Source organism: Colius striatus, chromosome 4 (assembly GCF_028858725.1).
Source record: "Colius striatus isolate bColStr4 chromosome 4, bColStr4.1.hap1, whole genome shotgun sequence".
NCBI classification, from domain to species: Eukaryota; Metazoa; Chordata; class Aves; order Coliiformes; family Coliidae; genus Colius; species Colius striatus.
The window spans coordinates 75,553,139-75,565,335 of NC_084762.1; positions in this window are offsets into that span (position 1 = coordinate 75,553,139).

Below are 12,197 nucleotides of genomic sequence, written 5' to 3' on the forward strand. Positions count from 1 at the left end.
ACTGGCATTAGCCCTATCAGCTACAGGGGAAGCTTCTGGCAGATCTTTATTTTAAAGAAGCCGCCCCTATTAGCCCCCCATGCTACTAAAAACCTGGCCCAGGCAAAACCACTACAAGAGTGTTGATGGTATTTACTTTTCTTTGGGAAATACGGAGGAGTACTCCAGCTGGCTTGTCCTGAGCTTGCCAGAGCTCAGCCCTGCCATGCACCCCCAATTCTCTGCAGCTTGGTCACTCCATCTCTTTTGTACCTTCCAATTTAATAAGACTATCGTCCCTCACTGTTTTGCAGTTTTTCCCTGTCTCTTCTTGTGTAGTTTTTTGAGGTGCTTTTTTTGTTTGGGTTTTTTTTTGTTTGTTTGTTTTTTTGAGTTTTTTTTGGTTTTTTGGTTTTTTGGTTTTTTTAAATGAATAGGCATGTTTACTAACATCTCCAAAAGGCCAAGATTTCAGGACAGCTTTGGAAATACTGCATGCTGGTGAGCCTTCATTTGTCTGTATTTGTGCCGGTCTTTAGATTATTAATGGAGAAAAATAGGAAAAAAAAAACCCATAACCCAAATAATGCTCTATTAAATATCCTTCCTGGCACAACTAAAGATGGTGTCTCAGTTTCAGTGCACAGAGCAAGAGTGAGACCAGTTGTTTTCAATCTGTCTTGAAATTTCCAACCACAATCTATGAAGAGCTGCCTGGTGGTCCCCACAGACTCAGCTGATCACATGTTTCTGGCTCTTCATCTTTTCCAGCTGCTAGCTTCTAATAAAAGCAGGGGGAAAAGGGTATTCCACAGAAATAGGGAATACTTCTGCCCCAAGGGTATTATGTGAATGTGTACTAGAGAAAACATGATCTCCACAACCCTGAAAGCAAGGGAGACAGAGTCTGCAAGACAGTCTCTTTGCTGACCTGTGATCTGCCATATGGAAAAGCTGGAGATTTGAGTGGCCTTTTAAGTTGCAGTTTAATTAACCTCTTCAGGGTCATTCTTTACCCTCATCTTCCTCTCTGCATTTGCAATACACTCTTACAAAGCACTTTCCCTCTAGATCCCTGGAAATTACATGTAGGATAAGATCCTTAGCTCTTGAAGCAGGGACGTTTCTCTGCCAATGCAGAACTTTTTAATAGTCCTACTGTTAATCTAATTACTTCTCCAGTCTAGTTTAAAATTTTCTCAGTCAATGCAGAATTCAAACAAAACTGCAGGCTGTATGAATAAGCCTAACCAAATGGGAATTTTCTCTGACTAAAGGTCAGGTTTGGCCTATAAAGAACAGCCTGTGTAGTAATGACTGTTTGGCTCCCTTGAAAATTGGAATTGTATGGAAATGTCACAAGAATACAAGTATCCTTATTTAAAGAACAGGTTTTTTGGTCTATGTTGCTTAAAACCACATGACTGAGGTATTTTACAACGCAGCTGTTACAGATGACTCCAACATAACCTCCTTTACAATCCAAGGGAGGCATGGAAAGTAACAGATCTTCAGATAAGAAGAGAATCATTTGTAGCTGTGCTTATGCTTGTAACTTTTTTTCAGAAGAAGATATGGGTCAAATCCTGCCTTCGCACCTGTGGAAGCCCACTGAAGGCTGCAGAGTTGAGCTGATATCCCACTCATGTCCAAGCACTGATGTTGAGAAGAGCCCCTTTCATGTCACAGCCCTTTTTAGTCTACCCAGTCAGTGCCCCATGCCATATTCACAGAATCCCAGAATCTCAGAATAGTAGGGGTCGAAAAGAACCTCCAGAGATCACCGAGTCCAATCTCTTGCTAAATCAGGGTCCCCTTGATCAAAGTGCACAGGGACACGTCCAGGTGGGTTTGGCAACCTGCAAAGAAGGAGACTCCACACCCTTGCTGGGCAGCCTGTGCCAGGGCTCCCTAACCTCAACAGGAAAGCTGTTTCTCCTCATGTTCAAGTGGAACTTCCTGTATTTCAGCTTGTGCCTGTCAAGCCTTGTTGTATCACTAAGCACTGCAGAGAAAAGACCAGTCCCAACGTCTCAACAGCCACCTTTTAGGTATTTATAAGTGTTGATATGGTCTCTCCGCAGTCTTCTCTGGGCTAAACAGCCCCAGGTCTCTCAGCCTTTCCTCATAAGAGAGATGTTCCAGTACCTTAATTGTCTTTGTAGCCCTTCCCTGAACTCTCTCCATAAGTTCTCTATCACTTCAAGGTCCTACTTAATGCAATTCTCTCTGTATCTGTTTTCCTCTCTAGAACAAACCCTGACTCTGGTATGTCCTTAGCATCACAAGAGATCCAGCTAAAATAAAGCAGACACACTCAAGTACCTACCACTGATGAGAAAACAGCTTTTCTTCCAAAAGAAAACATGACACAGAAAAGTATCCTTTGGACAGAGGATTGCAGAGGCATATCAGTGGATGTTCACACTCAGCATGGCACTTACTGCTACCCTTTCGACAATTATCACCTCCCAGCATAGGGCTGGGCTGCTGAGCTGATGCAGAGCTGGCTCTCCCACCACTGAGGGTGTCAGTGAGGTTAAACGTACCACTGAAGGGCCCTACATCTTTCTGATGCACCGCTGGAGCAGAGCCACGGCAGCCTCAGCCTTGTCTCAGGCAGTTCTACAGCACCGCTCTTCCCTTGTGCTTCTCGCTGTTTCTGAGAAGCAAATGCTTACGATGCCTGCCCAAATGCTTGCCAACTGCATGAGCAGCTCCTATGAAGCACTGCTAGCTGCTGTCAAGGACATGTGGGACACCCTGCTGAAGTTACAGCTTCTCCTTGTAAACGATTATGTGGAGAGAGAGAACTTTTTGGAAAGGAAATGAAAGCAGCAAGGGGGATGGCTAGGCAGAGATGCTGGGATCAGACAGAGAGAGGCCACGTATCATATCCTAGAAAGAACGCAGTTGAAACTGCTGGGAGGGAGCATGCTTCTGGCATATTGCTCTCTTCCTCCAAAATGCGAGGGTGTGGCTGTAGCAGCAGTTCAGTGAGCACTCTGCTTGTTGTGTGACTATTGGTTATTGCAGCCCACTGCAGACTCAGAGTAGAATTACCTAAATACTCAATATTCAGACTCTGAAATTTTCTTTCAAACAATATTCATGAACCAAAAAGACTGGAGATTTTATAGTTTTAAAAATGCAAGAGAATCATGCAATAACTTGCAGAAACACATACTAACTTTTTTTAGGAGGTTATAGACAAAAGAACACACGCTGGCATGCAAAAATGGGAGAAACAAAGAAAAAAGAAAACCTGCTTACTTTTAAAGGCCTGCTGGCAGCTAACATAAGATCAAAATTTAGGTTTTGAAAAACAGTGCATTTTACCAGGCAAAATCTAATAAGGCTGATTTTTAAACAACTTAGCACAATTACATTGATTGCAAGAGCAATTTGGGTAATTACATGTGGAAATGACCATAATTAGCCAGAAATGAGCAAGAACCTTGCAAATGTTCCCATATACAAGAATTTCTTCATCTTTCTATGAGATGTTCAGAGTTCAGTAGCAGCTCCTTTCTTTAAGCCAATAGAAACGTGTGGTTAGATCAAAGGAAGCGTCTGTCGGAGGTACATAAATGATGTGTCATAATCCAGATACTCAAAAGCCCCAAACTTTGGGGACAGTTCCGAATTTTCACACGTGACTGGTTGGGATTTGTGGGGGAAGACTGGATGCCTGTCGTTACAGCAGCAGCGCCCAGTGACACGGGGAGCAGCATTTCAGCATGCAAATGTAGAGGGGGAGGTATCATGCATTTTGTATTGAAGTTCTGTCTGGCACCATGTCAAAAAGTTAATTTCAGTGTGGTAAGAAGAACAAAGAACAATTTTGGGAAGGGTTTGATATTTTATTCATATTTAGATTAGGTCCGGATAGATGATGAAAATGTTAATTGCTCTCTCTGAAGAGAGAGACATTCTCACCAAGAAGAAAAATCATCTCAGGCAATTGGGTCTTTTTTCTTCATTATTATTTTTTCTCTTTTCATCTCTTCTATGTGAAGCTAAAGAGAAGCTGAAGAAAGCCAGGCCAAATAGAAGGAAAATGAGCACAGGAAAAGAAGAGACTTCAACTGATGAAGGGAGCTGTGGACAGCAGAGACAATAATCAATTTCTGGATAGAAATGAGCTGGCTATAGCCTTTCATAATTGTTTATGATCTATTATTATTGTTGCTATCATTATAGATCTCAAAAGAGAGAAGAAAGCAGCTGATGGAAATTTATGGCAACTTCAGAAATGAAATGGTGACTCTAGAAACTTTGGTTGTAAGAATCTTCTTTGTTTAAACAAGTGGACCTGGTGATAAAGGCTTCCCAGAAGAATGCTCACAATAAAAATCCAAAATGGCTATCACTATAAAACTCAACCTACCGCCAGTTTTGGCAAAACTCATTGGTCGGTGCAGTGAACTTTCTCTGTAAAGCTCATCCGTGTCCCAGCTGGACAAGGATCATGAAACAAATACAACAAAGCAGATTAGCTTTAAAACTCAAACCAAGAGGTGGCAAAACCAGGAGAGCCGTGCTGAAGCCCTGTTTTTCAGCTCTGACAGCCTATCTCCTAGATTAATAGCAATTTTCCAGTGTTCACTGTTATTTCAGTTGGCTACAGTACTCTTGTTTCCTGGTGTTGTTCCATCTCTGTTAATGTTTTATATCTGTCTTTGGACTATTTTTTTCCACTGAACTTTCCTTAGCATTGCTACTAAACAGGACACAGGAGTCGGATAGGTATTTTGCGGGGCTGTTGACTTTGGTAAGACCCGAAGCCCAGCTTTGTCCCAGCATGTCTGGCTTGCCCTAGCCCTGCTATCCTGAAGAAGAACAGTAGCCATGTCATAACTTAATGTGAAATGCATCCTCTCATTATGATAGCAGAGGGCAAACCAGCCCCACATGAGTAGGGTGAGTAGTAACACTATCTACTTTTGTCATCTTGAGGCAAAGAAATTATGGACGAGGAATGGATGTGAGAAAGAATTTAGCAAGCCTTCCTCTCAGGCAGGGGACTCGTTGCTCTCCCTCTGTGCTGCTGAATTACCACAGAATGGCAGCAGTCAGAGCAGAGCAGTTTTCAGGGAGATGAGGAGAAAGACATTCAGCAGGGGATCATGGCCATCGGGCCTAACAGGCCTCCACCAAGAGGCAAGCCCTTATTATCTGGGGCTGTGGGATGACTGCTTGTCTTTGGAAAGCTTTTTCTGCTCTCCAGCTCTCCTGCCCAACATATTCCTATTTGGTGGTACAATTAATCTGTTTTATTTTCCTTTGGAGATGTGACATGCGGTGCATTTGGGTAGGAAGGAGACATTTTCCTTCAGTAACTGGCTGTGGGCTTGAGCTGATATTTCCTTGATCACCTTTAAAGTGAGCCTGGCAGATGGGTAACACAATGCTAGTCTCCAAGCTGGAAACATTTCTGAAAAGAATTATATGTGGTGGAAGATTGGGCTTGTCTCACAAGTTCAAGCCAGTCATGTATGCCTGTCCTGCCCTGTCCTTTCCTATCCTACCCTCCTGCTTATGTTGTAGATAACACTACAGTTTCTGAAGAGGCAGAACATGCAGCATTGTTGCTAGTGAGGAAGCAGCAAATTCCCTTGTGAATGTCTTGGGCTGTGATGAACCACAGACCACCATAAATTTGGACTAATTTGGTTCTGGCTTCTGCTGTCAGAGAAATAAGTTCAACTAAATTTTTCCACCTCAGTAGGATATGATACCTGATGAGAGTTATCTGTCAATGGATACTTCTTAGATTTATAATAAGCTGGGGTATAACATTCTGATTTATGTTTTAAAACGTCAGTTTAAAAGACAGTGCTTAGTTTGCCATTTCAAGGAGTGAGTGGATCAAAGCTTCATCTGGCCCATGACTATGACTCCATCAAAGAGCTATTATGGTACATACCAACAAAGGGGCTGGCTTCAGGGCTATGATTACTTTTGGCCCATATTATCTATTCCTAGTTTGCAAATGAAGTGAGTCTGCTCATAATGTAAACAACCATCATGCTCCTGAAAGACTTGGGAAGCAACAATGCCTGCCTGAAATGCGCTCCCATGTAGCTCAGTTTCATACGTCTGTGTTGATAGCTCTTTTATGGGTTGCTTAGGATACATCATATGTATATTGTATCCTCTTTTTTTTAAAGTGGTACCGAGTCTGGCTCAGCTGCTTAAAATTCAGCCTCTGAGTAGTCTACACTGTTCATTTTCATCACTTGCTTCAGCAAACTTTCATAACCTGTAGAGGTTCAACTGCAGTTAGCTTCAGTGGTGTAAAATTAATTACTTTTGTATATTCCTGTGCTGTAAGCACTGGGTGCAGCTACTGTGCTGTAATATTAGATTAAACTGAGTACATTATTAGCTTTATCAATGATTCATTATGGTCTTAATGCCAACCGAAAGGACAAAGAGTACTCATTTACCAATGTGCCTCTAGCAAACACTGCAACACACACAGGTGCTTTTTTTTTTGGGAAGTGCCTTTATCAAGGAATATAAAGTAGCAGAAATTTCCTGAGCTGAGTACATGTGTATCAAGTAAATTATATCAGGAAAAAACCATCCCTCCGTTTAATTTCAGACTTAAGGCAAGGTGCTCAAGGTGGGACTCTGTGCCATATGTTCCAGGCAGCCAGGATTAATACAAAATCTATGTGACAGCGGACAACTGCAGATTGAGGGCTAGACTATTTGTAACGCTGATTGACAATTGTGCTCGTGTAAGTCTTTGAGAAGGCTGGAGTAACTGAATGCAGCTATGAAATGAAGTTGAATGAAAAAGCTCACAAAGGCTCTTGGAAGTACATGGCATGTGAGTGATTGCCTCCTCTCAGCCATCCCCTCCTCGTCATCCCCCATATTTGGAAGGAACTGTCTCCTTGATTCATCGATCTATCAGTTTTCTCCACTGAAAAGTCATTCCTCTTTCACTCACTCCTTCATAGCAGGCCTTGAAGGAAGGGTGAACACTTTCAGTGCTATTAATGTGTAGAGAAATGCTAATAACAGAGTAAAGAGAACATGTGATTTTTTCCTCTTCTTTTCCCTTTCAAGTTGGGATGAGAATGCGTATATCAAAGAGCAGACTTTAGCTGGTACAGATACACAATTTTAAGGCTTCCTGGTCTTTTTGAAAGTGGAGGCATTGGCCTATGATATGCATACTTGTCAACAACTGTATATTCACCCCTGTAGGCTTGAATCAGATCCTACTACACCCCAGTTTGTCACTGGTATAACCACTGATTTCAGTTAAACTAGTCTTTATTTACACTGGTGAGTATGAAGAAAGGCAGGTTTGCTAAGTACAGCAGAGCACATGAAACCAGTCTTTTTCTTGGAGGCAGGCATTAGTCATCACTGCAGGTGCTTTGACTTGTTATTTTGTACACAGCACAAGTGGGCTTTTGAAGAAGGAAAAGGGTGTTTTGTGGGTTTCCCAGGACGTTTAGCACTCCGGTAAACCCTTGCATTGGTTTTGATAAGGCTGGTTAAAATAGGTAATTAGCCAGTTCAAAAATGAATCAATGAAACTCCAGAAAGAAAACACACTGGAAGTTAGAAGCAATGGTTGCTGTGTGCAAGACTGACAAGGAAATACTTGTGTCCCAAAGAATAGCCCACAGACGTTTACAGGGCATCTCTATTAGGACACAAAGTATGAGAGTAGTGCAATGTGTCTCAGTACATGTACATGATAAGTATTCTCACTGGTAGTCATTTGGAGGTGCCTTATAGAGCTCAAAGTCCTTCTAAGAAAATAGTTATTGATTGTAACATTTACATTACTTGAGGTCTTTGGAGCTTTGCTGGAGTCATCTGACCCAGGACAGTGAGTAAGAAAATTAAACTTCTTGTGATTAGGTTTCATTTCACTGTAGATGAATCTGTATTTCTACTGGAAAATAGCATTTAATGACTCAAAACCAACTGAAAACTACTGAGTACCACTTTTGCATTTGCAAATGAGAGTAAACAACATTATATGTGAGAAATCTAAATCACCAGAGGTAGATGTTTATCCCAAATAAACAGAATCACAGAATCACAGGATGGTTGAGGGAGAAAGGGACCTCCGGAGGTCATCTAGTCCAACCCCTCTGCCATATCCAGACTGCTCTTGAATGTCTTCAAGGATAAAGACTCTACTACCTCCCTGTGCCACTTGTGCCAGTGCTTGGTTGCCGTCACAATGGAAAAGTGTTTTATGTTAAAAATCATACATATAGTCTCAATTTTCACGATGCACACACAGATCAGTTTGGATGTTTAAAAAATCAGGTTTCACTTTCTCTCCTTCAAAACTGAGTAAGGAAAATGGATGATTTCTACAAAAGACAAGTAAAGAGAAGAATATTTTAAATCACTTCCCATTGAAATGCTTCTTCAGAACATTTCCAGCCAAGTCTAATTAGAAAGGTAATTTCCTAGAAGCTTTCAGAAAATTTCCCCTTTTGTTTCACATGCATTTTTGCAGTATCACAACACTTCATGGAGAACCTCCCTGAAGAAATTTGGAAGGCCTTGTCTTTGAGATGCCTCTCACAGCTTGCTGGTGCTACAATGCCAGCAGGAAGGCCAGCCATCGTATGTTAACTGGCCTACCAGGGGAAAGGTTGTGCTTCATTAAACACTCAAGACATATCTAGAGATATAATTCTGCAGATACTTCACACGGATACATACATATTTAAAATACTGAATATTTGTATCAGTACCTATGTTAACATACATATATATAAAAATGGATTTTTGTGTATGTGTGTGGGCATGTATATATACACACATAACCATATGCATTTATGCTTATTTTATTTCTCCTTCATCCTCTTCCTTCTATACTAGCCTGTAGTGGTGCACCTTGTCTTAAGGGGGAAATGAGAATATTCCTGTAATATAAATCCTAATTTATAACCTCAAGTCTGTGATCAAAGAACGCTAAGTTTGCTAAGTCACGCAGCCAAAGATAGGAAAGGATGGGATTAGGGAGTTCTGTGCTATTTTGATTCAATCTCCTTTGCATACTGCTAATTAATTACATGATTGTATATTCTGGTTTTTCATTCCTTCATTTGGTGTATGAAATGTGCAGCACTAACATAATGAGCAACAAGGAAAGATTGGTGTTCCTCTGACTGTTCCACATGTGATTTTACATCCTAGTTACTGCCTGCTGTTCAAACCCTGCTACTGAGGAAAAAAAAAGTAACTTCCTCATTTTTTTTTCTTATCCCTGGTGCTCATCCCAATCACCTTGGAGTGCCTCATAAGTCTCTATTCACAATATCCTCTCTTTGATGGGAGTGGTGTCCATCGCTGATGGCAAACTGAGTTAGATCTGACTTAGTAAAATTGAGAGAGATTAAGGTAGAAAAGTAAAAAAAACCTGGGGGAACATTTTGAGATATATCTGGTTTTTTTACAGTATCCATCACCAAATTATACCTATAATTCAAAGCTCAGCTCCAGTTTGGTTCATAGCCTTTCTGAAAAATGAGCCCAGAGAGCATCAAGACAGATCTTTAACCCAAGATCACAGGCCCAAGCTGCTGAGACATGGGAACCCAGGCTTGTGACTCTGTAGTTATGTTTGAGACACCCAAGAAGTAGAATAGGGCTCTCCAAGCTCTCTCCATCCAGTGGTGTGAGTCCCTGTATGTCCTGTGGTGAGAAACCTTGACTCTGTGCTGCTCTGGGCCAGCTCACATCACAGGATCCACAAATGGAGTTTTGGAATGAATTAAATATGAAAATAAATAATGCACCTTGCATGGCTCTCCTAGGGAGACCTAGTTTGAGACCACATTTAATTTCATGCTCTTCTTAAATATTACATTGTGATTGCACTATAGAATGCAAAAGTAAAAATGCCAGGCCGCATGCTGGGAGTGGCGGCGGACATTTTGGCAGCCAGGCAGGGACAGTGGGACCCGCCAGCCCTTGGGGAGGTGGCAGGGCACTGTGAGCTGTGGAATGGGGTGAGCTATCTGGATATTTCATGAAAGTCTTCCCCCTTGACACCATTCCTGGTGCTCAGGTCAGACTACTCGTCATTAAATTTCAAAGTCAATCTTGGGCGTACTTCTGTGGGGCCGCCATTTCCCGTAAAGATTATCCAGCTTTTCACAGCCTCTGACATACTCGCATCTGTTTGCACTCACTTGGAGCTCAGAAACATTTCTCAAGAGAAGGAGCAAGTCGGGAGAATTTTTGTAAAAGAAGAGGTGGATTTCTTGAGCATAATTCGTTAGTATTTCAGAAGAAGTGTCATTTCTGAGAAATTTGCCTCCTTTCAAGCCTCGGGGCTGATTTTGTTATTTTCACGGGCTCTTTGGCTCTGCTGTGTGTGAGCTGTTCCCGGCTCAGCTGGCACAGCCAGCCTTCGTGCGTGACTGCCAGAGCCTCTGCATTTCTTGTGACCTTTGAATTCAAGCCCACGCACAGAGCGGTCCCCAAGCTGCTGCGTGCTGTCTCACTCCAGCCTTTAAGGACTACCTGAGGTGCAGCACCAGCTGAAGAACATCACCAAGGCTGTTTTTGGCAGCTACCCACAACCGCTACATAAACTGCTCCTTCTTGTAATTCACAGAAGAGGCTTGAGCTGTGCCTGGTGGTGCCCCAGGCCCACACCTTTCTGATACCCTTCCATCCCATAAGAAAGTATAAGCAAAAAGAGGGGGAATGTCGGCTTTGGTGTCACAGGGCTTGCTCTCCTCTCACCTCTTTTGGATCACCTGTGAGCTGTGGAGCTGATGCTGCAGCCAAATGGTCACCAGGTGATAGGGAAGGCAGAAGTCTAGAAGTGCAGAAGATTGCCGAGGAAGGAGCGTGCAGGATGATACCATGAGCAGCCAGGGGGGCAAGGGATGGACGCTTAGGTGTGTGGCAGAGAGAAGATGAGGGATGACAGAGTCCTTGGCATGAGGCAGGCTGTGAATGATGTGAAGAGGTGTCCACTGTAGGAAACTGGCAGCTGAGAATTTTTGGAGGGATTGGAGGTGAGGCCAGTATGACAGGCCTAGCTGCAGCAGCAAGAAGATATACAGCCTTCTTTCCTTATGTAGCTTAATACTTAAGGCTGGGGAACAAGACTGTCAAGACATTCAAAGGCTTTTCAGGGAGACATGAAAACCTCAGGAGCTCTGACAAATGAGTGCATGATGAGTCCAGCTGCTGTGCACATAGAGGGGCTGTGCAGTCTGGCCACCATGTGATGTGTAGTGTCATGGCACTGGGGTGCAAGGGGAAGCTCTGTACTTCCCCTCTTGTCCTGTCTAAAAATCCATACTGGGATTGTAGCAGTCAGGGGCTCAGCTTGATGATCCCAGGGGCCTCTTCAACCCCTTTTTCTCTAGCTCGGGCATGTGTATCACCATCTGACACCTCATCTGGATACATTAGGTTGTAGAGCAAACATAACATCCCTGCCAAACCCACAAGCAGAACTGAGCTCTACATATGTCCTTTCTGTGTCATTTTCTGAAGCAAAGGCATAGAGGGAGGCACACCGTTTTTCCATGTACACGTGTCCACCTTTCTGATGCACGTACACCAGATCTTGTGATCAGAGTCTGCACTGGAGCCAGTTCTCCTACTGACCATCAACAGAACTCCTGTTGGCTTAAAGAAGAGTGGGAGTGACCAAAGAATCTATTAATTTCTGATTTCAGGTAAGAGGAGCTTAAGTAACTCATCACCAATTAGAAGTAATTCAACTAAACATGAAAGTTAAAATATATTCAAGAAAACAGTAGGGGGGAAGCAGATGATTTGGAACTGGACAGTCTTCTGTACTTACGTAGAGGCAGAGCACTGCATTTCATTTGTCTGTGGATAAAAGAAAATAATCCCTTACACTGGAGTTATCTGAATTCACATCCACTGCGTTAAATCAGTGGTGGGGACCGCTGTGAATTAATTGCTATTCCCCTTTATGTACTTTATCTGGCTACAGCTGCTCGAGACACTTTTAAATATCCCAACAACTCCAGTATTGTTTGCTGACATTTTCTAAATTCTCCACTCAGCATTTGGTTGTCCTGATAGCATCAAATGCGCCGTTTCACTTGGAGGCAGACAGAGGCTTTGGTTAAGGGCCTGCACAGGTGTTGCGGAAATAATCTGGGGCAATTTGAGTGGCACCTAAAAGCTGTACTGTTTATTCTACTGTACACACAGGCTGCTTATCA